This window comes from Osmia lignaria, chromosome 13 (genome assembly GCF_051020975.1).
Source record: "Osmia lignaria lignaria isolate PbOS001 chromosome 13, iyOsmLign1, whole genome shotgun sequence".
NCBI classification, from domain to species: Eukaryota; Metazoa; Arthropoda; class Insecta; order Hymenoptera; family Megachilidae; genus Osmia; species Osmia lignaria.
Window position 1 is genome coordinate 6,936,573 of NC_135044.1, and position 25,591 is coordinate 6,962,163.

The 25,591-nt window shown below is 36.3% G+C and overlaps 1 protein-coding gene and 1 long non-coding RNA gene across 5 annotated transcripts in view; both read right to left on the reverse strand.

Moving 5' to 3' along the window:
• Fur2 (furin-like protease 2) overlaps positions 1–25,591 on the reverse strand; it is a 210,733-nt gene that overhangs the window by 117,921 nt on the left and 67,221 nt on the right. The gene's annotated exons all lie outside the window — the stretch shown is intronic.
• Positions 1–25,591, reverse strand: part of LOC143306015 (uncharacterized) — a 50,339-nt gene that overhangs the window by 10,131 nt on the left and 14,617 nt on the right. For 2 of the 3 annotated variants that reach the window (XR_013063281.1, XR_013063283.1), the window contains exon 2: positions 12,949–13,020. The exons of the other annotated variant lie outside the window; for it this stretch is intronic. This is a non-coding gene — a long non-coding RNA (uncharacterized LOC143306015). The remainder of the gene's footprint in view (positions 1–12,948; positions 13,021–25,591) is intronic. 3 annotated transcript variants of the gene reach the window in all.

A 25,591-nucleotide genomic window follows, 5' to 3' on the forward strand; every position in this document is an offset into this window, starting at 1 on the left:
TCTTCCGCGAGGAAAGGGAGGAAAAATGTGGAAACTTTCGTTCCATAACAAAAAGCTCGAGAATAACGTCTGCATTAACGACCAGGAAAGAGTGGCGAAGGTTTTTATTTCCCATCCTAACCATACACTGCTGGCTCTCGGTTCTGTGGAAACTTTCAAACCATCTAATTCATTGTCGAATTGTATGATATAAATGAATCATAGAATGGTTAATTTATGCATACACTGACGAGAGGATTTGGCTTAAGCTTTGCACCGTTACAAAAGATTGTGAAATTAATAATTTTGTGAGATTATAACGTGCAACTGTTAATAAATTACAATTGACAAATAAAAATTTGATAGTTTTATTTTATTTTAAAAATCATCATCTTCCCTGCTTTAATTCTGAAGTAAATAAAAAATTGCTATCTTTCAGAGGCAAGTTAATTACTTTAATCATTTTCATAATGATAGAAATGATAGAAATGATAGATTGCATGGTTCTAAACAATAATTAAAATTTCTTGTTGAATGAAAACGATGGAGTGAAATGATTAAAATTGAAACGTGACATGGTAGGTATGGTTCTACCATACGATGCTGTTTGGTCGGCATGGTAAGGCTTTGAATTCGACGACCAGCCGAATAAACCAACGAAAAGCAAACGAAAGCGGCATCAGAAGGGGATGAACGAACGACTATGCTGTGCCCGTTGAAATATTCAATGCGTTTCGACATCGACGAACACACGAAATCCACGCTGAATCTCGTCAGAAAGATAATTTCCCGTCGCTGGACAGCAAATACCAAATTTCCTATCTCTCTCTTTGGTTTTCAACCTAGTCGACACTGATGAATACGATTCTACGAATTAATAGTTAACACTCGTACGACTAGGTCTTTTTATACACTTTGCTATTGGCGACACGTTACTTAAAAATGCTTCGCAAAACAACGTATGTTTTACGATATTTTTTGTAAAAAAAAATTTAAAAAAGTAAAAATAATAATGTACCTACGCTTTCAATTAAATGTATCAATTAAATTTTAATGTACCTACGCTTCCAAATTGGAATTACAACAGAGGACAATGAATTCAGAATAGAGCGAAGAATACTAGCGAATTTTATTTCCAGAAAAATGGAAACCTATATCGAGAGTATGTTCCCCTTTTGAAAACATGACAGCACACACTTCTGCATATTGTTTAACCAACGTTCAACCAGGGACAATATTTATTCACGACCGTACCCCGGTGGTCAGATGGTTTTATCAATTCTGAAATGAAAATTGGCGTTCACGTTGAAGGATCATCGTCTGTTGATTCACGACTAACCACGTTTCTACCCATAAACGTTTATATTTTTAATAAAATTAGTAGGAAAAACAGCTATTTATTTATTTACATTTGAGAAGCTTAGAAATAGAAAATTACATTAAAATTGTGGCACTCTCCAAAGTATTTTCCAATAGAAATAAACGTAGCGAAAGATTTAAATTGTAATAGAGAAAGGGTTAAAGTTCCATTTAACACAAAACCGTATTTATTGCGATTCCGGATATAATTGACCCGACTCGAAGCAGTTGCAGCAGCGAACATCTGCACACGGGACTTCCGTTTTCCTTTGACTTAATGAAATCGAATCTAAATGTTGAATTCGCGGCACGAAATTGAATTCGATTCCATTTCGATCCGGCGTGTTTGCCGATCCTCTTACTAACTTATCCTTCTTATCTTATGCGTATCTGATATATACGTACGTTTACGCAAGAAGTATTTCATTTCTCGATATATTACAACTCCAACCCAGCCATTTTCCGATAAAAATATTGATGAGCCGTTTACACAGTTATTTTTATTAAAGTTTAATCTTCAAATCTACTAAATTTTTATTTGTTACAAACTGCAATTACTCGTTTCATATTAGAAATATTAACATCATCTTCATCGAATTTTGGCCTTCAAATCGATACACCATAAGTGATATTTTACGACAACGTCAGAATCGTCAGACCCGATGGCAAATCACCAAATAAAAATTTGAAGTTGAAGAAGCAAAAAAAAAGATATTACATTGGTAAGCAACCCTTGTACTCTGTCCCTGAGAGCAATCTTCGTTGCCCTCGTAAAAAGGAGAAGACTGTAATAAAAAAAATTACGATCGCCAGGAAAGATGGTATTGAAATATCCTCGTGAATTCACGGAACTATCGTTTCAGCGGAGATTCGTCGTCGATCGGTCAAACGAAGCTTTTCATCTGTTCGCGGAAAAGATCGACGCGGCAATAAAACGGGAAATAAAAACATTCCCTGGTCGAACGAAGAGCAGAGAAATCGTCGGGTAACAGCATCTTCGCGTTTCCCTCGCCTGGACGTAGTTGCCGTCATTGCTGTCGTCGTCCCTGGGGAACACCAGGTACGAGAGAGTCCAAGCACGAAGTGCACTTCCTTGTACAACACTCGCTGATGATGAAGAGGAAAAAGGGAACAAGATGGGGAGGGTAAAGGTGTGCGTGAAACGGTACGAGGCAAGTTTCGAGAACACCCTGCAGAAGACGTGTCAGGTGTCTTGATGGGACGATATTTTGGAAACGTGAACTCTAAGTGTTTCCAAAAGAATCATCGTACCAGTCGAAAATGTTCAACAAAAACGAACATATTAATATTTTATTAACCTTTAGGTAACGGATGTCAATCTTTATATTGTCTGACAATTCGTTGAATCCATTATTGTACCCGGTGACAAATTTCAACAGTGGAAATGCCTCTTTGAATGTTAATAAGAAGTTCTGGCTAATTTAGGAGGAAAAAGGATAAACAGACGTATAAATGAATTTCATTACCGGGCCGTTTTCATATGAGAGCTGGCAGAAAAAACGTACACCGTGACGATGAATTTCATAAAAGGGAACCGGAAGTCAAAGAAGAATATCATTAACGTTCCTAGCGACAATTTCCTCTTTTTTCGGCTCGTTGAAATTCAACGACTCGAAAGAAAAATTTACGCGGATGCAACGAGACGTGACTTTTTTCATTTTATACTCGTTCAACGAATCGATTGACCTCATTCCAATCATCGAACAGAAAGTTTTTAACATTGTTTTTGAATTTTCTGGTCGAAATCAGGAGGAAAATAATATTTTCCTGATGGCTTCACACGTGTGACTGTTTTATTTCAAAAAATTCCAGTTGGAAAATAGACAACTCGAAGAATTAGAAAAATAAAATTTTCAAAATTTTCAGCTTCTCAAGGTACGCTTTAATCCATAATTAAAAATGTAATCACTCATCGACATTTAATTATTATAATTTACCAAAGAACTTATAAACTGACACGATACTTGATATTTCATCAGGGACAGTGTAAAGGATAATTACGAGAATGTATAGAGAAAGTAGATGAAAAGGTATGGGGGTTGTCATTAGCAGAACCAGAGCTGGATAATAATATCGTACGCCCTCGTGGTGGCAGAAAATTATTAGAAGTTATTGCTGAACAATGCTACCCCAGGGGATGCGAGCATCTCTTCACTCGTTCGAGAATTAATTTTCTGCATTCCGTCGAGGATTCAACACTCGGACTTTTGTAATTTAATCGAGCCGACAGCGACTCTATGGGAAATGAATGCGTTACACGTGGCACGACTACACCCTCGGCTTCTTCCTTCTAAAGATTCGACATTGGCTGGTCAAGAAATATTAAATCTCAATTACAATTTTTTTTTCCGACAAAAAAAATAACTACACAATGGGAAACTATTAAATATTAACCCTAGAAAAACTAATGAGAGGCTGTCGACGAAGCCTCCTCCTTAAATTTAAAAAACTTGTCTGTCAATTGAAAAATACTGAAAATGGTATTTCTTGCCATTTAGAAAATTTTCAAAAAATCATATAACGTAATAAAAAAAATAATTTTCTAGAAAGTGGTTTTATTTTCGTCAAACGAAATGCTCAGATTTTCCGGAAGGATTTTCACAGAAGAATAAAAATTTCGTCCTTATCCGTTACTTAATTTTCAACGTCCTGATAAAAACGAGGTACAGCGATATCGCTACGATAAAATCAACCCCCGGTACCAAAGGGGTGAATGTACTTATCGTTAACATAATTGGGTTCTTATTAAGCAATTTAAAGACCCAAGCCACTGTATGATAGGATTTTCTTTTTTTTCGCAGTCGGTTACCTTGGAATAGTTGGAACAAAAGGAAATTAAACGCGGTATCCGGATTATATAAATTTGCATGGTAATGGGCAAATACCAAAGGGTGAACTATTTGACTCGAAGATCTAAAGCTATTTTTTAATGGTAGATAAAATCAGCAAATTTGAATTTAATCTATTTCAAATTACACATATGATCTAGAAAAACACCCCAGCATCTATCGTACACGTTTAACCGCAAAGTGCACCAGAGAAATTTCTCTAAATGCAAGCTTCGTCTTTGCGAACGTCGAAAAACACTTTATCAAAGATTCACCCTGATGAAATAGCCAATATAGCGAGAAAGAGGGTGTATACGATTGGAGATGTAGAGTCGAACTCGGTTGAAAGATCTGTCTAGTAGCTTCAGTCTACCTAAAGAAACAACACGTGAAGCCTAAAGGTGTGGATACGAAAAGAGGGTGAGAAAGTGGTACGATTACGAGAAAGGTTTACGATGACCCCAAAACACCATTTGCAGTTCGATCGCCACCACACTATCAATAGAAAGTTCGTCGACGGAATGATAAGACGGAAACCAAGTTCTCTTGGTTTTAACCCTCGTAAATTAAGTACCAGTTACTCGGCTCGTTCATCGACTCACGTACAATTTTAATGACCAATCCTGACACGCGCCAAGAAGTGTGAATCTTAAATCATGCATCACGAAAGATTAATTTTCAACTGATTAAACGTTCAACAGACAGAGCGAAAATTTTGTCAAAAGATATTAATTAAATAAAAAACAAAATATTTCAATAATTTTTATTTTCTCTTAATTAATTTGAAATAACGAATTATTGAAGAAATATGATAATTTCATTGTCCTTTTCATCGAAATTGCTTTGCGAACAATAACATTATTATAGCCGTTGAAAAAGAAATAACGAACATTTATGCGCTTATACAATTTATCGCACAAATAAACTGTTCTTTCTTCTCGCGTAATTGGTACATTGAGAGTAAAGTGTCTAATTGACGTCATTATGTTCTCGGGTAGAATTCCACGGAAAATTGTTCCTTTCTATGGCAAAGAGGAAAATGGCAAACCTTTTGCCTCGTAAAAACTCTAATAAAAGACGCGTTGTTTTCAATTACGTTTCCTTTCACGATCTCGAGTGTCGCCACTCACGCATTTACATTTTAATTTCTTTCTCATCTCGAATTTTGAAATTGATTCATGAGAAATTTATTATTTTACAATTTTAATTTATTTTTTGTTATCAAAGTCAGCGTCGAATTAAGGGGAAGTTTAAAACTATAGTCCCCGAAATTTTAATCTGGTCCGTAGGATGTAATAAAAAGTCAGAGAAACTCATATGAAATCAATCTTACAGCGTCACGACCATTGTACAGGGATCCCTTTGACGACGACAGAATTAATTGCATTAGCATTTGATATTCTCTTATCGAACCGTAAAATATATTCCACAGGATCGTAATTCTTCGATACTCGAGCTCGATGCTGTTTGTTGTTTGGACGAGCAACGAACGCGTTGTTTAATTTATTTGACAGCGGAAGAGCGGAAATTAATTTTAAACAATGAAGCGACCAAGCAATAATACTTCTCCAGCTCGCGTGCCAAATAAATGTCCACTCATTTAAAGGCAAATTAGCGTTTTACCATTCGACGAGCGAACCCCGTCTCTCGATATTGAATACAGAGGAGAATGAAAAGAGATGTTAATATCGCAAAAAGTAACTACGAAATAATAGCAAAACAAAGATAAATGAACATTGGAGATGTTAGATTTTAGATTTTACAGCAGAAACAGAGAGCAAACCCATTCCTTTTCCATGAAAGATTTTCGTAATATGTTATATTTGAATCCAGAAAGTGTTTGCGCTCTGCTGAATTCGGTGTGTCGTCGCAGGAGAGATCGGTAAATCAGTTTTTGGCTATACATACATGTCCTACGGTTTCACGTGTATTTATTGTGCACGTATATACATGCATACACGTATATACAGGGTGTCCCGAGACAAGTGTTTTATGAAACGGAAGCTTATGGTTAAGAATAACGGGAAAACGCAACAGGAATTTTTATCTATTGCAGTTTTAAGATTTTGCTGAGCTCGTTTTCATTTCGTTTAGATTCTTTGCTTTCTATTTCAATCTCTCAACGAAAATTTTGAATTTCCAATGAATTTTTTAATTATTTATTTGAATTAAATTTGAAGTGTGAGTGCATTAATATTTTGCTTGCTGTGTCAATTAATTATAACCAATTGTAATAAATTTTTAATGATGCTGCCAGGTACTCGAAAATACATTAAATTAATATTTAGTGAGAAATTTGATTGATTTGGCACGGCAATGGAAATTTTAAATAGAATATTGAATATCAATTTATACAATTGAGAAAAATGAAAATTATTCCCTCTGAATATAAATCATATTTTTATCTCTGTTTTTACTAAAAAAATCTTTTTTCATATTTTATAAAGCATATACACGGTTTCATTAAACTCGGAATGTTACCTTTATCAAAGCGAAATTGAAAAAATCTTAAGAAGATTGCTTTGAAAGGATGCAGATTAATTTAAAATAATAGTACTATCTAGAAACACTTCATAAAAGACGAGAAAGTTCAGCTTCCTTGAAACAATCTTGAAATAATTTTAATAAAATCAATTTGTAGAGACCTCGGATGGCACAAAATTAATATCATCTCGAAATACTTTTAAAAAAATATGAAGAAATATTTGTTATAATCTGATTTAAATAATATTACACTTTCAATTGTCGTGGAAATAAATTTCCCGTTACACCCTGTATATACAGCGATTCTATTTGAAAGCACACAAGGAATAGGATCAGCGAAAAAGGTGTTTCTCGGATTCCATCCCCGAGGCGATGACTCTGTGCTTGTTATACGTCAACCTGCCCCAGTTCGATGCATCGATGCAGATGTATCGATTTCGGGAGCCTAAACAATCTTTATTTAAGCAATAACGAAAAAGAAGAAAACATTTCTAATAGAAAATATTCGGGTTGAAAGGGGTTAAACGTAATGAAACTTGAAACGGTACAGATTTTGACAACTCTGCCCTACGAGTAATGTAACGAACGATCTGCAAGGGTTCTATCTGACGAAGAATACCTAGTGTTCTCTCTACCGGAATCATAATGCGAGATTCCCTCGAAACAAACAGCATTTCAAGCTGCCTTGAGAAGTTGCAGCAGAGCTAATCTATTTTCCAGTTGGCTGCATTGCAATCTATCAACCGACTGTTCCAGCATTTATTAGATACGTTCTAAATAATCAAAGGATTTATTAGGATTCTCTTGAAACGTCATTGTTCATTGAAAATCACGTTTCCACGATAACGATCGTGATAAAATTGTATTGATTTATAGATGGTTCGATTCTTTACCCAAGATATTTAAAAAAAAATAAAAAAAATCTTTTTTAGTATTTTCCAATGGTAACTGAAGGGATACACGAAAGTATTTTCACGTGCTTCGACCAATATTTCCACACGAAAGTTATCAATATTTCTATACTGTAAAATCTTTATAATATTCTTTAAAAAAATTAAATAATATTGTAACTGAAGCAAAAGTCGAATAAAATAAAGTAAAGAATATGTTTCTTCTACTCGCAGATCTACCAAGTGAAACAGTGGAGAAAGGTTTCTTAGCACATCCGTAAACAGATATGTTTAGGTGTTTCACGAACGTCCCATTTCATACGTAAGTTCGAGTAGATACAACGTAGAAACTTTTCTCTTAGTATTTTGCGAATAAATTCCTGTTGGATTCTAAAAGGTTTCGTATTCCCTGGTAGCACATTTCTGTCGATGGCACGAAGAATTCCGTGGCTCTGGTTACGTTATTTCCGGTATGGATTATCGGAACCAGCTTCGTTTCTTTAACCTCCCCCAACCAGCCCATCTCCCCTCTCCACTTAATAAATGCACCACCAAGAATAATCGACCCCCTTTCCGTAAGGGATCATTTCAATCTTCATTATTCGTCGGCCACAGAAAGAAGTCACGATTTCTACGAATTCAGCAATTTCTATATCCCCGATTGCGATCAATCGTTCATTGTAACTTGAAAATGCGAACAACTAATGCTTACGTTGCCATCGTCGCGGTTTATTACAATTTGTCTTCATTTGCAAACTCATTAAAAGAATTATCAATTCTCAAAGCGAGCCTCCAAATAAGGACTAGCTTCTCACCATTTTAAAATATTAAGATTCCAAAATTCTTAATCTTTAGATTTTAAAAATTCCAGAATGAAAAAAATTTCTAAATTCTATAATTTCTAAGAATCTAATCCACCTTGGAAAAAATCCTACTTTTTTTAAAAAAAACGTAATCTAATTTTCAAGTGGATGTAATAAATTTCACCATGGTAATCTTTCCGGTCCTTCAAAGGGCAAAGGTACAACCCGACCCATTTCCATGGATCATCCTGTAGACCTATCACTTGCGACGAAAGAGTGTTCGTTAAGGGTTTAAATTATCGACAGGATAGACGAAGGTGAGTTGACAAAGTAGAATGAAAAGGGAGGAGGACAAGTTTTCCTTCATGGAAGCTTGCTCGAAGATCATCCCGGGTAATGAAGTTGCAAATCGAAGCGGAACAGAGTGGCCAGCCCCGAAGACTTTCCACTCCCGTAGGAAGGGGTAAAAAGTTTTTACTTTCCACGTTCAGCCATCGGCAGTCAGAGTTTTTACTTTGCATACCATCGCCCTAAACGTCTTCCTCTCGTCCCTGCGTGGCCGTAATTTCGGCACCTTGGAAAGATCGAATCGAACGACAGAACTCCGACCGGCCATTTTGTCGAAGGGCCGTTTCTTACCCGACGCAGCAGCGACGCTTTTTCCAGCTTTTCTCCACGAAAAGGTTCGTTGAAAGGAACGTATTCGCACTCAAACGACATTTTTCCGGCCAAGCCGTTCTGCCTGCTCTGATGAATAGCATCCCCTCAGGACAAACTTTAACGGGATTACTTTCTTACGACCGGCCGTGGCCTAATGTCACTGGAAGATTTGCATGAAGACGACAGAGTTTCCGGGATAGAAAAGTGAAAGTTTCAGTCTCGATGATAATCTTAAAAAAGGTACAAAAAGAAAGTCGAACTCCTTTCTTCGCAATAACCCTTCTTCGAATTTTCAATTTTCATTCCATCGATGTTGGGATCATTTTAATATTGTTGTATGCAGGATGGTTAGGTAACTTAATTTACATCTCACGAACGTTGCATCTTCTTACATTAATATTCATCGAGAAGTTCCGTATTGTAATTCTTGATATCGATAAATTAGCAACAAGGAACAAACAACAAGTTATTTAAAATTTAATTATCCTATGACTCTACTATTCTAAAAATAACTTTGTAAGTACAGCTACAAGACTTATAAGGTGATATTATATAAATAATTAGTGATGTTATCTAACCATCTTGATAGCTTCAACAACTACAGTCTAAAACATTAGACTTCTGGTAAAAATGTATTTTTTCAAAATTCTAACACTACTTAAAATAATTATCTCCCTTTCTAATTAACATTGGTATGCACCACCTTGTGACATTTATCGAGGCAACGCTTTCCACTAGAATGTTTCATTAATAAATGTAAAATTCAAGTGTAATTAAACGCGAAAGGAAAGTCATGAATTAAAATAGCAGGAAGAGAAGTTTATTAGTTCTCGATATATGGCCAGGCAACCGGGTTCCGTTTCATAGATTACTAACGACCTTTCACGTTTCCTCGGAGCTCGGTTGCATGCTAGCGGGTTTGATCTACAGTGTGCATATCAGCAATTAAAATGAGCGTTCCTTGATAATTGAACCTAATAACGTGGCCTTGGCGATTCGAAGGTAGCCGTCTCGGCAATTAACCGATTGGAAAAAGGAATTCACAACGAAGAAGCGTCACGTCAGGTCTCATCAACTAATACGGTAATTACAGTTGTAATAATAGCTGTACAACAACGACACATTAATTTCCATTACTCTGATGGTATTATTATGGTTGTAAATTCACGCAATTTGTATTTTATCGATGGATTTACGTGTCACTGAATAAATTGCGGTTTACAAATGTCTTTTGGTATTGTACCTATGAGAACATTCGAAATGAGCATATTATACCGTGTAATAAATCAGATGATTTTATCGAGTGATAAAGTTAGCAATTACAAAGGGCTCGGAACGATTATTCTACCACTGGAATTTGAGAAACCTTTGATACGAAATTTTATCACGTTCATGGACCGATTAATAATTTTCCAAAGATTTTGATAACAAATTGTAATTATGAAACGTTGGAAATTATGAAAAATTTAGGAACAGTAAGATTTTTTGGAAATTCCATTTTACAAATTAGAATGTACTTATTCAGCTGGCAATAAAAATCAGATAGGTTGCACCCTGAGCTTTTTATAGAAGGGCGTGAACCCCTGCACCCTAGGGCTATCTAGACGGGGTATTCAAAGACCCTTCCTCTCTCTTGAAGGTACACAAATATACTTTGACTTCTCTTTTGTACTACACTTTTAGAACATAATATTTCAATTTGAAAAATGTCTTATGTCATAATTTTATTTTCCATCGCTATTCTTTGAGCACTGATTGCGCCATCAACTTTAATACCTGCTCAACATCTCAAGAAGAATCCTCCTTGATTTCTACGATGTCCGTTACAAGTTCCATCTTAGATGTTAAAAAGTATCGACAGTATATACGATCAAAGAAGCCGAGTGCAATCTCTATTGCGTAAGTTCGCGTCGATACGCGTAAATCCTTGAGCGAAAAGGAAATATCGAAAGGATCTCTGGGATGTTTCTGTGTTGCGTGAAGTAGGTCGTGTCTGACGGACACGCTTATCTCTGCCTAGTTATTCGAACGCGACCGATAGACGCGCGGCTTCCGGAAGCAAGACCGTAATGCCCGTCGGCGTTCAGCACCAGGCCGGAAGATAAAGAAATAAATAGAAGAGGAAGAGCAAGTTGGAGGAATCCTGCTGGTAGATAAAAAGCAGCTGGAATGGTTGGATAGGAAGGAAAGGCGGTCAGATAGATGGAAAAGGAAGAATAAGAGGGGGAGTTAAAAGAAGGGATGCGTGATTTCGTATATTGGTTTCACTTAGGCTTGTTTCGTTGAGAGCGAAAGTAATGAGATAATTAATTGGCTATCAAGATGAATTACCGGGTTACCGTTCATTTTTGTTCAATATTTCAAATTTCGAAACTGCAAAAATTTATAATATCGAGTAATATAAAATTTGGTTAGACAACCAAAATTTATTTTAAAGAGAAAAGGGAAGAATAAAAAAATTTCATTCAATATTTGTTGACATAATAAATGACATATACTGTCATTCCAATCTCCCCTTAATCCAACACTGGAAGTAAATATTAATTAATTTTACTTTTCGCATTATTATATTATAATTATTATACATTTGTCCATTTCATTTTATTTCCACGGTTTGGAAAATGACCCTGCAAATGGCCCTCGAACGAATAAAAAAAAACTTTTCGTTCAGTACAATAGCGAAAGAGTTAATAGGATGGTAATTAAGGAAAGTCCACGGTATCGAGAATTATACGAAGGTCGATTCAAAGAAGAAGACAAGTGGCTGCTTCATAAATTTCTGCCTCGTTCACGATTGTCCTGGGGTAACAGACCGCAGGATCCTCACTTCAAAACTCTTACGAATGCTTGTCCCATTTGCTATCGTTGGAATGAAGCCGACCCGTTGCTGCTTCTCTTTCTGCTCCAGGGTATAGGACAGTAGGATTCCAGCCAGGATCGGCTCATCGTCCCCGCGAACGAGCCACTCCAACGGTCCAATGGTCCTCGAGGCTTTGCCAAAACGCGAGTTCAGAGCCGCCATTCTGGCGAAAACTTGCCCGCCAAGTAGGGGGATAGAGAGAAAGAGAGAGAGAAAAAAAAAAATAAGTTTCCCAGCAGAGGCTTTGCTCGTAAGCGCAAGAATCTCGCGAGATATCGCCGTCGTTTCCTGTTTCCCGCCAACTTGCATTCGTTATCTCGACAGAATGTGCAGACACTTTTCTTTCGTCCTTTTTTTTTTTTTTTTTTACTTTTACTCCTCCTTCTTCGTTCGTTACCTTCCTGTTAATTTCCTTTGGAATAATTTCACTGTTACCTCGGATTGGTCCAATTTCGCGTTACCTCCTGCGAGATAGTTCAGCGAGAATATGCTGGCCGAGTTTAAAGGAGGGGAGAAAGAGTTTGTCGAGCGGACTTAGATGAAATAAGTTTGTAATATCTGCTGGAAAGTTTGCGTTCGCAAGGTCTAAACACTTTTTCTTCGAGACAATGACTTCACTGCCGAGCCCGAGATTTACCAAAACTTGAGCACAGATCTTCTTATCGTAGACTCGACGATTTATCAACTCCAAATAGCTCTTTAGTTATTAAAATTTTTCCTCGAACTTATATAAATTTTCATTTAATTTCTAACTCACTTAAAAGAGGTAATAAAATTTAAATTATTATCTGTGCTTCATCTTTGGTATACTGGGATTAATTATAGTATTATCAACGCCTAATTAAGGGGAGTCAAAAAATATTGAAATAAAGAAAAAAATTTGCAATTTTTGAACCGAGTTTATAAACCAAGGAGGCCCTCGAAATTATTTTTATATTGAACTTTGAAAGAACTCGAAAAATTGAAATATTAATGCCTAATATAGTCGTGTCATGCCTGGAGTGATCTGTTTTCAAGAGAGATTTTCAATTACATGTAAAATTATATACAAACGTGTGGGTCACCTATGTATCGAGTCCACGGGATTGAAGAGACCCGGAGAGTGCTCGTTCGTTTCCTCGACGGCTTAAACTCACCTGAAACAGAAAGATAACGCCGGGAATTAATTATGCAGCCGGTTGCACACAGACACGGGGTTCGGTTCGGTTGTTATCGTCGGATTACCAAATTATTCGCTATCAATTACGCCCAGGATTTATCGGAATCACGATCAAACGTTAATACACGTACAGAGGGGCCGACGATTTAACGTTCGTTTTACGTTGGACGTTTTAGGTTGGATCATGCAAATAACCTGGTAGTAAAATCACATGAAACTGCCAACGACAAAATCCGACTACTTAAGATATGTGTACTCAAGGAAAAAAGTAGTACATGTCAGAAATTTTATAAGTTAAATATTAGTAGGAATTCTATAAGAATTAATAGGAATTTCTTTGGATGAAACTCTACAGAAATCAATACTTAATAAAATGAAGACCTAATGTTTAATGATTTTATTTGTGTGAATTCCACTGATTTTAATTAAAAAATACTAAAAAAAAATTCTATAATTATTGAATAGTATTTGATTTTTTCTGATGCATGTAAACCGAATGATTCTAATGTAATAAAAATTTGAACAGTTCACAAGGATTACAACAAAGTTAGCTAAGTCTTGCATAATTCAGTTGACAATCAACAACGTGATCACTTCCAGGAGCTTAGCATTTCCCATCCATCACGATGTATTTAATCGATCGAGTATACATAGACAGAATTAATAAACTCCGGCAACTAGCCTGAAGCCAGCAGTCAATGTGGAACTACTTTATGCAAGACAGAGTTTTGAAATTAGAGATCTATTGATCTCATAACTTCCGTTGATAATTTCGATACCACAAGCATCTGCTCTTGTACGAAACCCAATGTATTGGTTCTAATTCGTGACAAATTCGTGAAATTCGAGTTTCCTGTTTCCCGTTTCCTGTACGATGTTACCGGATCACCGTGCACAATTGCATGGACCCAAAGGGGAAGATATGTGTGTACATAATTGTCAAATTTGAGATAACGTGTTGTAAATTGAAGATCACTATCACAGAATTATAATTATCGTCATAATTAAAATTTTCATGAAGAATGTACATGCATAAATTGCAATAGAAAATTAATAATAAATTGAAACATATCAAAATCTTTCATTGAAATTTAAAATAAATTATTTTATATTTCATATTTTATAATACAATATTTTGGAATTTGTATAATTGATTACATTATAAAATATGAATTTTCCAAAACCAATATCTGATCACTGATTCGTATCTTTTTCAATCATCGTTACCATTACGTTAATACTCATTCAATGATGGTTTCGCCGAAACGAAAATTAATTTGTCGATAGATTGGGTATCACGTAAACGGCATTTTATCATGACCGTACGCAATTGTGAAATGCAAGCAATTAAATCGATAGCCGATGTAACAACGCGAGCTTTTCGATTCGAGTTTCACTCGTCTCGGTCGAATTTGCAAATTGATACGATATTGGATTATCGAGTTTATTTTTTACTCTTCATTATCCGACTCGTTTCTGTTAATTTTCCTAAACAAATTAAACAGCGAGAAAAAAAAATTATCAAACTGAAGGGTGGAGGGGATCATTTTTTTCTATTTTAACTCTTCCTGAATAAAATCCAAAATTAACTTTGAAAAGCTGAGTACATCCATGCACCCAAAAGTGCAATCACAGTTGTCGTTTAGTTTGGTAATTGGAATACCTGTGTAACACCAGAAACATTGCACCAATAATACAAAATTGTAACATCAAACTGTACTATTCTGAACAAGGTGCAAGTTTCTGCGTATGTACGAAGAACATGGGGCGGTGGAATAATTTTCAAAAGGGGAAAGAAAACTTTTAGCCAAGTCGGAACTGGAAAAAGTTTAAGAGTTTCCAAGTGGATGCTGCATAGCCTCGAACCAGCCAAAAACTCTTCCACCGGATATCCTGTTCTCTTAGTTATTTCGGATGCCATCGAAGCAAAGTAGCTTTTCCAAAAATACAAGCATTTTCTTTGGATACTTCAAACGTTCTTGTGTGCGGAATTTAAAATAATCGCACGAAGATACGGGCAAATAAATTATATCATAATTAGGAGCGTAAAAGTATAAAAATTTTAGGTAACTGAAGATTGGCCACTGCGAAGGGGCGTTAATTAAAAAAAAAAGATCAACAAAAGTCGTACCCTTTGCCGGATAAATCTTTGGTATTTGACTTTCACCGGTCATCCGTTCGTTCATTCAGCTAAACTGTTTTCGTCGAGTACCTTTAAAGTCAAAGAACTTCTTAAGAGCAAAAGTACAGACCATTCTGAATTCTTCTGCTTCTTTCGCCTTGAGAACCGGCTGAAAACTACCCACCCCTCTTCTTTACTTTTCGAGACGCCGCCAGGAATTTCAAGCAACGATCCCTTTTCTCGGCTACTTCTGTCAAAATTATCCCGGATAATTAAATTTAGGATCAATTTAAACCCTTACCTTAGTATTCAACTAATTACCGCATCTATTTAACGTCGCTACTCTCAGTTAATTAAAACGTACGTTTGTCATCATTGGAAAGTAACAGCAATTACAAACTTGCAAGAGTATGCTTGAATATCAAATAACGAAAACACTGATTTTATAGCAAACCGTTAACCATCTGGTAAGTAAGATGGCATAGATAGCAATACACGAATAGAAAAGTATAAAAACCATATCGCAGCCAATGACGAAGGACATTAAGTAACAAAACTGTCTCGCTTCAAACGGAAGTGTCATAAACCATGCACATCCGTCGCTTCTTATCTACCCAGTTTCTGCTATTCCCCGGTGCGTGCTTCCGATTCGTTAACCTTAATGCACCGAGTATTTATGTCGTCTTTTTTCCAACCACCCCCTGTTACCACCCTTTCCCATCCCACCGCTTCAATTTCTTGGCTCTTTGCGGTTCGTTGTGCGAAAAGGTGTCAAAACGATCAAGAATACGTATGCAATTTCCTCGGAATTGTTTGATTGATCCATATGGTTTACGGTGTCCGTGATTTCCAAGTAAATGCTTATAACGCAGTTCTGACAAAGTGAAGCGAACAATTTGTCCCCCGGTATGTACGGTGCAATTGGTGGGCACGATAATTTTCTATTGCTACGTATATTAAACATCCTTTCGAACGTAAACATCGGTCTAATAATCGTTCCTGGCAAATATCCGTGGTATTTAATGACAGCGAATAAATTGTCGTTCACGGTTTGGTTGCTCGACCGTTCCGTGTTTTACGCGGTGAAATTTTACGAATTACGATTATTGCGGCTGACAAGCAGCTAAAAGCCTCGGATTCAATGATTGTTTGCGTTACAACGCGTTCTTATACGGTACGTTCGTGTTTCACGAGCAATTTCGCAAATTAATTGAGCATAAATGACCGACAGAACATAAATAACCGGGCAGGATTTTCAAAATCGAATATCCTGAAAAAGGAAAGGCAAGACACCCTCTTATCTCATAGAAGTTTTCTAGTATCGAAGCTACCGGATAAGGATAATGAAATACCAAGATATGGAAAAGCCATCGTCGTTCAAACACAAAATTAATTCCTGACGGTTCTCGAGAACTAAATAGAAATGCACTCGCTTAATGGTTCACGTGTAATAATTGAAATGTTTACAACCGACACGGACAATTCGAAAGATAAAATTCACGAGATAACTCGATATTTTTCCACGGCATTCCGACCCATTGTCCATGGAAAATGGGTACGAATCAAATGAAAAGGCCAGACCGATTAATAAAATAGAAGCTGACGGTTCGCTGGAAATTTTACGAGATGAATACGACGCGCCGTTCCATTTTACTTGTTATAATGCCGCGATTGTCTTCGGCTACGAGGCGCGGCGTAATCGTGCATTAATGATGCCCGTTTGCACGGTTAATAACATGAAATTTAAACCAGCTAGGCTACGTTACGTGCACGCGAATGCGCCGACCTGATTAAATTGACGAGTGCCGACTAATTCGAAAGCTGCATCATCGAAACCGGATTCCTCCGGAAGAAAATGAAACAAAGTTGCATGGTTTTTGTTCAAACTTCAGAGGTAAAGAGGAGCCTTGAGAAATTATTCTGAAATTCATAGTCGAAAATATGTATGCAATAAAGGTTTTTTTTTATAAAAGGGAAGAAGCTATTTTCGTGGAATTTTTATGGCGTACGGTTCAATCTTTAAAGATTGACGGGAAACGAGGCGTGGAAAATGAAAAATCGATGCCAAACTCGCATAAGTGGAGAAGGAAAGGACCCGGATGTTTCCCCGGGGTAAACAATAGTTCCTCTAAACTATTACATTGATTTCACGATATCGATTTCCTCTGTTTAAACTCGGAGAAACTCACAGATAGTCTCTATCGGCAAACTTGAACGGCAACTTTCTTCGTCGTCCCCGGCCACCGCAAGGATGAACACACGGATACCTCATCGTTCCATCCTCCATTTGTTCTGATCGGTTAGTTACGAGCCATACGGATCTTTGCAAACTATCAACCGGCGTCCATCAAACTTGAGATTCTCACTGTACCAGAGAATGGTGCAAAGGTTACGGAAGTTTGCCTACCATTAAGTTCTCATTAACCAGACGGCTGCAATTTGTTGCTTTGTCAAAAACTTTTGCACGCTGGCAGACTATAATCTACGTGGAGTATACTCCATTTGTTATTTTGTTATAGCTGTAAGCAATTGGAGAATTTAATAAAAATAATAGCCATACTTTTGTACTTTTATTAAATTACTCGAAATTTTTGCTAAAGTGTAGATAAATTAACCAAGGTGAAAATAAAAGAAAAATAATTTAACCAGTTATTAACAAGGAATTATAATATTCCCTTTCTTCTATTTATCCACTCATGATACTTATGCATTTATTAATCCAAATTTATATTATAAATTAAGAAAAGTAAAAAGAGTACGATTTCGAAATTTTTTAAAAGGAAGTATCCAGTCAAAGTTTATCCGTGAACTTTCAATTCCGCGGAAACTGGCTAATAAATCGATCATTTGTACCGTTTCAGCGCGTTCGTTTATTCGTAAATCGAGAAAGAAGTGGAGCGCAAGATGGAAAGTTTAATCTAAATGCATTTGATCGTACTCGCGTTCCTCCCAGGGCTGAATTTCTTACCCAGTTTCTTTTACGAGGTTCTTTAACAGCGGAAAAGAGAGCGAGTTATCGATTTCGATGAAATCGCCGAACTGTTCTTTGACGAGACAATGGGGAAAACATTAGGGTTTCACTCAATCTTTTATTTATGGCAGTAGAATTCAGGAAAATCTTTTGTACTTTTCAAACTGAAAGTAACTATTAACAAAAGAAGCTATAATAAAGATCATTTCCTCTAATGGGATAGAATTATTAATAAACTAAATACCTTTTCAATGAACTGTATTAACTTTTTAATGGCAATTCGACCATCATTTTGACCCAGCAACAAAGCTCAGAATAGTTGATTTGGATATAAAGTCTGTCACAATATTTATGACATAAAATTATCCCAAAATAACACTTGTGGTATACCAATTTAAAGCTTAAAGTTAACTGAAAATGATCGCACAAACATTTCGTCAATATAGAAAGCAAAGAACAAAGAATTTCAAGAAACAAAACTAGTGAATTGAGAAATTGATCAAAAATCATAGATTACTTCTGCGATAGAGAAATCATTGAACGGTGAGAATGTTTTGCCGTCAAATATTTGGCACAATCAAGTGCCTGCAAATCTGTAAATAGACTGTTAATATACTGGGAGTATATACACATTGCCACCGTGTTCATACAACATTGTTTTCTTATTTCTATTCGTAGGCCAACACAACGTGCAGAGAAATTCTAAAACAAATTTAAATAAGCATCTAAAAATTATATAGTGTTATCACTTTTTAAAGAATATCAACACTTAATTCCATACAAAAAATTGTATGGCTCTGTTAAAAAAAAAATTTTTTTTAATATTCTCAACCTGATTAATTTTACAAACAGAATTTTTTATATCAAATTATCAGCACAAATGATATTCCCTACATTACGAGGAATAATCTGAGCCTTTGTCAGTATATTTTTTACGAAACAGCTTAACGTTTATTCCGCATAGGATTAAAACTACATGTTACATAGAAAGAGCTTCATTACTTTCATTGGATAATTAGACGCGTTTTGTCAAAAAGCTATCACCGTTACCGTCACGCTTCTAATTAATGCAACACCATTATTCTTGGATTAATTCGACGATTTCATGGAATCATGATTAACTCGCGTCACCGTGATACAACGGATGTATGTAAATATTAAACGGAAAGCACTTAACGGAAATTTGTTATTACAATTCAATGGATCCTAGTGTTGAAACACAATATATTCCTCTTAACAATCCGGCTGAAAATTAACAACGACTTACAAACGTGATAAACGTCGTCGCAGTTCCCCAACCCCACCGTTTTCAATTCAAACACCAATTCAAACTATTAGGCGAGTGCATAAATTCGCTACGCTTTACCTGACGTCGCGTTCAAATTGCTGGCCTATCTGCATTTGCCCGCACAATTGGGAGATTCCGCTTGTCGAACACATTTATGGCAGATTGGTAGCTTAACCGAAGTCGTTTCAAGACTTCCGGGGACGAAAAAATATTGTAATTACTCTGAACAGAGAGAGCCATTACCTACTCTGAAATGGCACTCTGGAAATGGACATGTGTAGTCGGACAAGTTGAAACTCCATTAAAAATGCAAATAGGAAATTTTCAAATCTAATTAATTTTCTGTTTTATATTATTACAGAGTACAAAGGTTTTTTCTGTGTCAAAAGGTAGAATAACTTTAAAAAATTATTCTGAACTCTTTGAATGTCACAGGGGAAATGTACATGTGTAGTCAGACACGTTGAAACTCCATTAAAAATATAACTAATTGTCAAATTTAAATTAATTTTTTCTGATGTAAAAATTGAATAGTTTTAAATTTTTAAAATAATATTCACTTGCATTTAGGCAAGTAAAAGTGTTCCTAATAGAAATGCTGATAAAATTCAGTAGCTAACCAGATATCGGTAATTAACGAGTTATACAGAGTTCTATTGTGCTCTGACACGCGTACCCTGATCAGAGAAAATGGTCAGACCCGAACCATCTGTGTGTGTGAATATTAGCAATCGATTGGTAACGAGAAGTAGGCGAAATATCGCGTCGACGAACTCGGCCAGACACAGGAAACAAGTAGAACAGCCTTACGTAAAATGCGTTCGTTAGCGTGCAAATGGATCGATGGAAATGCTGGAACGTAGAATAGTGTCCAGTTGCGTGGATCTAGCATCCGGATGTATGTTCGTTAAAGCGTCTGTGCGCTACGAAATGGGCGCAATTACCAAGGACAAAATCGAAGCGAATCGGTAGATGCCATCGTAGCAGAAATTTCATGGTAATTCTTTTTTTTTCCTACAAATCTTTACTACCCATTATCACTGGAATAATAAATCCATCGGATCGAACTTAACTTTGGAGCGCAAAAAATTATTGATCTTTTTAATATATTCTGAATTTGCATTTTTGAATTTTTCTCGTCAAATATTATTAATAATATGTTAAAAAAAGTGAATAATTTCGTGTGTCCCAAAGTAAAATTGAACCAATCTATCGTTTAGAAATAACCAGAATTTTACGACCCTTGTGTAAAAATGTGCATTTTTCTTTTTTTAATGGACTGCAACCCATTTATACCATGAGTTTTCATGAATTTTCGCAATGAACGTTTCCAAGAATACCTCGGTTAGAATCGCGATCGTTAAAACAACGCAGGCTATCAAGAACAAGACACAGAATCAGCGTCTCGACCATCGTTACACAAGGAACGACGTATTAAAACGCAGACTGTAATTCCATGTAATTCCATGAAATCATGTCGCCTCGTTTTCATCACCTTTTACGCGGCGGAGAACACAAACATCGAACGAGGTGGAAAGCAAAGGACGACTAACTCGATTCTATGTTCAAACCGAGCTTCGTCCTGATTCAGGGAAGAAATAGATTTTGTAGGCGACCCGTACTTCAGAAATCTAAACAATTCCGATGCTTGTTACCAACTGCGATCGTTATGAAAGTGGATTTAAGGGAGGGAGGCTCCTCGAGCTGGACACGTTCGAATAAACAAGGAGATCCTTTAGAAAATTGAAATACACGTGATATTTCCTTTGGCTAACCCTTGGCCACTATTAAATTTATTTCTGACAATCCTTTCTTCATTTTATTTTTGAAACTTCATTCCACAGGAAAAATGGTGATTCCTCCGTCCACAGAAATAATTTTTAAAAAATTGGAATGAAAATTTGTTGCATTAAAATTTATAATTTATCAACTGAAAAAATGACTTTTTAAAACTCCAACCAAACGCACACATTCCCATTCGTTATTAGCAATTCCAGTGGTATTAACCATATAAGTACTTCAGTAAACAAACATGTAATTTCGAAATTCAGGATGCTTGAAATTTAAATTCGCGTTAGTTTATTAACAAAGCATTCACGGAGCTTTTATCAACTGTCTGCGCTAAACACTTCAGACAGGATGTTTGCAGAAAAGTTTGAATAATTCATTCTACCCGTTTACGGTTTCGTACCGCAAACGTACTAATTACCAGTTAATTATAGACCGGCAAAATTAAGTACCAAAAAAAAGGCATTCGAACAGAATTTAACAGTGAAGCATCTGAAAAGTGTCAGAAATAAAAACCATGCTGCCTGTCACAAATTCTATGGCAGAAAAAAAGAATTCAACAGCTTTTTCCTCTCCGGGCAATCTCTCTGTATTTTTGGCCCCGGGCTAACAGTGATTCGGAAAAATGGCCGACATTTCTAGCAAGCTGTGCGAAATCAAAGGACGTACAAGCGATGTAACACCGCGCGAGTGTTTCACTCTCCCGTGGAGAGGCGATTGCGAACAAATTTCTAGACGGTTTTACGCGGCCGGTAGCGCGCGAACCGTGTACTACATCGAATCCAGAACGATTTACAAAGCTCTAGTTTCACCCCCGACCAATTGCACCCTCCATCCCTCCTCCGCGTGTATATCGCAATTTGCATCCCTTTCCCCCTGCTTTAGTCTTTTCGTTACGGGGGGGTGTTCATACAAAATCTCGTTAAAGGACGGGAAACCGCGACTTTCAACGAATTATTTAGATTTATTATACCAGATGCCGAGTTAATTTCAAATTGGACGAATGGAGTTAATTAGAGTTTGGAAGCTTAAAAAATTTGAAGCGGCAATATAACGAAAGACTACTGTATTGTAATCAGAGACATAAAAGTATCTCAGAATGGCACTTGTGATGCACCAATTGAAAGCTGAAAATTTATCAAAAATAACTACCTAATTGGCTCCTCGATATTCTCAATAAAACCCAATTAGTCGGCAATTAAAATTTTTGAATCCTAGAAAGTCAATCATGATTCGATAGCAAATCTAAAAGTCTTTCATCATTTCGCAGTCTGTGATCTCGTTTCCCATATATAAACGATCAAAAATTGCCTGTTCCAACTTCCGTGGCGCCATATTTGAACGGCGCGAAGCTAACTATAGTTCCATCCAACTCTCGTTGCTGCCTCGAATACTATAATCACTCTTCCCTTTCTCGTTTTAATCGGTGCTCGTGCACCAACCTCGTCGATTAGAAGATAAAACGCCCGTAGGAATAGCCTCGGAGGTACACCTGGAAATTCGATGGTTCACGGAAATGGATGGATTCGGAAACGCTGTTACGTGACCCCTCTTTGCCTCACCCTCATTATCCTTTTCCGCTCGTCACAGTCCGTGTTACACACGGCAAATACTCAGATCTGGACACGATTGGGGATTTCGTGCAAACTCGTTACACCTACGAACATGTGCATACCGCGCACAAACACCCGCGCCCGGTCACACGTGTACGGGGTGTTAAAGAAGTAATGGTCACGGCTTACAGAGGTGATTTTTGGTATCGCGTTGCACGGAGAGTTGCAGAAAAAAGAATTGGACACGAAATTAATTAAAACAGAGAAATTGAAGGATTACATTTCCGTTATAATCTTGAAATTGGAGATTATCATATTTGATAAAACAAAAAATGTAGAAAATATTAAACACTGTTCATGGATGCTTAAAGCTCAATTATCGAAAATCAATTAGAGGTTTAATTATATCCACTTAAGTTTTTAATTGAGCGGCTTTAGATTCATGCCAGCAAGGAAATACACCCGGAGAGAAATTTTAATCCTCAATTTTAGTATCCCAGCTAATTTTGTGGCTATATTGAGAATCAACTTTGTAAACCATGACCGCTATTCGTTTTACACCCTCTTTTTCCACGCATAAAATGTCGGTTTTACGAGGCACGTTCCGGGTAGCCCCGTTTGATCTCTTCTCTATTCGGACTTCCCTGTTCTCTTTGCCGCTTTTCAACGTTTCCTTCCGTCCAATCGTTCCGTCATCTTTCGCAGCCACAAATCGAGACCGGGTCGCTCTGTTGAATTAGCGACTCGAGTCTCTGTGAAAATCTCCCCGGTTCGACTAACAACCGATAATTCGTCGGTAGTTGGACGTACTTTGCAGAACAGAGGTTAAATGGCCGATGATTTGACTCTACGCGACGAATTTTCCATGAGGGACGTAATTTTCCCTTTATACGGGTCAGGCACAAAGGGAACGGATATTTTAGAATAAATTTTCTTTACATCGTACACTGAGCGTTTCTAAGTGAATAATGTAATTAAATTAAAAATTTCAACCTTTCAGTTACATGAATTTTCCAGGAAGTTTTGGTTTTGTTGTATCTGTCTGAAATATTTGGTTGCCTCAGTCTCTCAACAATATATTCAATAGAAAATATTTATATTCAATGTATTCAAGAAGGATCAAGTTCTTTTGAATCATTTCTCTTATTACTATGCAATCTACGTTTTTCAACTGTTGTACCGTACGTTGACTTCGCGAACAACATTTTTATTCCTCTCTGAAGAAGCCTCATCTTTTTGAATATCCTTGTTGCGAAGGAATATTACAACTTCTTTTTCTATGAATTCACCACTACCAGGAGGGAAATAACAGCATGGCAAGACGATGAAAGGAACGATATGAGCGCGTTATTTCTATGCTGCTCATTTGTTACAACCTCCTTTTACCACGGTAATTTTATCCAAGATTGCATAAACCTTATCAGACATTCTGCTTCGCTCGCTTTCGCTAAAGAATTGAATTCTTTCGAATAATATCTCAAAATCCGTACACGCGATATCTTGGTTTTACATGAGATTTTTAAATTCGTTCCCTTTATATTCCAGCGTTCTAAATTCTTGTAAAATTATTTTTAAAAATACAGATTGAGATAAGAGAAGTAGGGTGGTAGATTAATGATTGACGAAACTTTCTGAATTATTCTGCTATTGAACTTTGAAACTATTCAAACATTACAGGACGCAACTTTAGAACTCTTAAACTCGTAGTTTCATAAATTTTAAAGCTCAATGGGTCTACGTAAAATTTTGTGAAATTTAGACTATCCACACATCAATACTCACACGCGTCACCATAAAGGATATCCTCTTTAAAAAAGAAATATAAAATCGTATTGAAAAACTTTCTACTTTGTTAGTAAAATTGATTATAGATGGTCGAATATATTCAGAAATTCCTAGAGTATTTTCGAATTTTGTTACGAAAGTCGATAGACAATAATTGATGTATTATTATTGAACATGCAGACAAAGTACGAAGGTAGGTAGAAAATTTATGATAAAATCTTAATGCACCGAGGTTCTTCACCCCCAGCGAGTAAATGCAGTACATCAATCTTACGCCGGAAGGATTAAGCACGTACTTGGATACATCATCGTCACACGACACTGAAAATACGATATACTCATTTATTTTTCAAAAAACGCACCTTCGTATTTTCAAAGTCACTGTATTCATCGTATTCATGATATTCAAAAAATACTAGAAATTTATTTGTGAATAAATTACATTAATTATAATCTGAAAAACCCTTCTGATGAAAAAGTCCTTTGATCATAATTGGTGATGGCACTTGTTATGGAACTCCGTATAGGTTTAAACTGCTGAGTTACAACAAGGTTCACTTAGGTTTAAACTAGTTGCATTTTGTATACTCGAGTCAAGCATTAATTCGACAACGATCTGTCATTTTATGCTGAACCCGTGGCAAAGTTTTACGACTTTATTCACGTAATGTTTGACCTGGCTGTAATAAACGGGAAAAGTTTTAATCGCTATGGGGCTTTCCCGGTTTATTGCACGCTGCTTAAACCATAAAGTAACCGGATTCTTTAAGAAATGCGACATTTCCTGCTGGAATTTCATGGAATGAAAATTCTTATCTATATCTTATCTACAACAGCAGGCCAAAGATATTCCCACGAGAAAAATTTAAACATGAAACAGCATATATTTTCTTTTTCAGCAACGATTAATTTTGAAAAAAGAATAATTTAATTTTCCTTTCTGTGTTAAAAAGAGATATATACATAAAGCTTATTGCACCAAACTGAGCACGAATTTCAATGAAAAGAATTCCGAAAATAGATTATGCAAAAGTTTCTTTC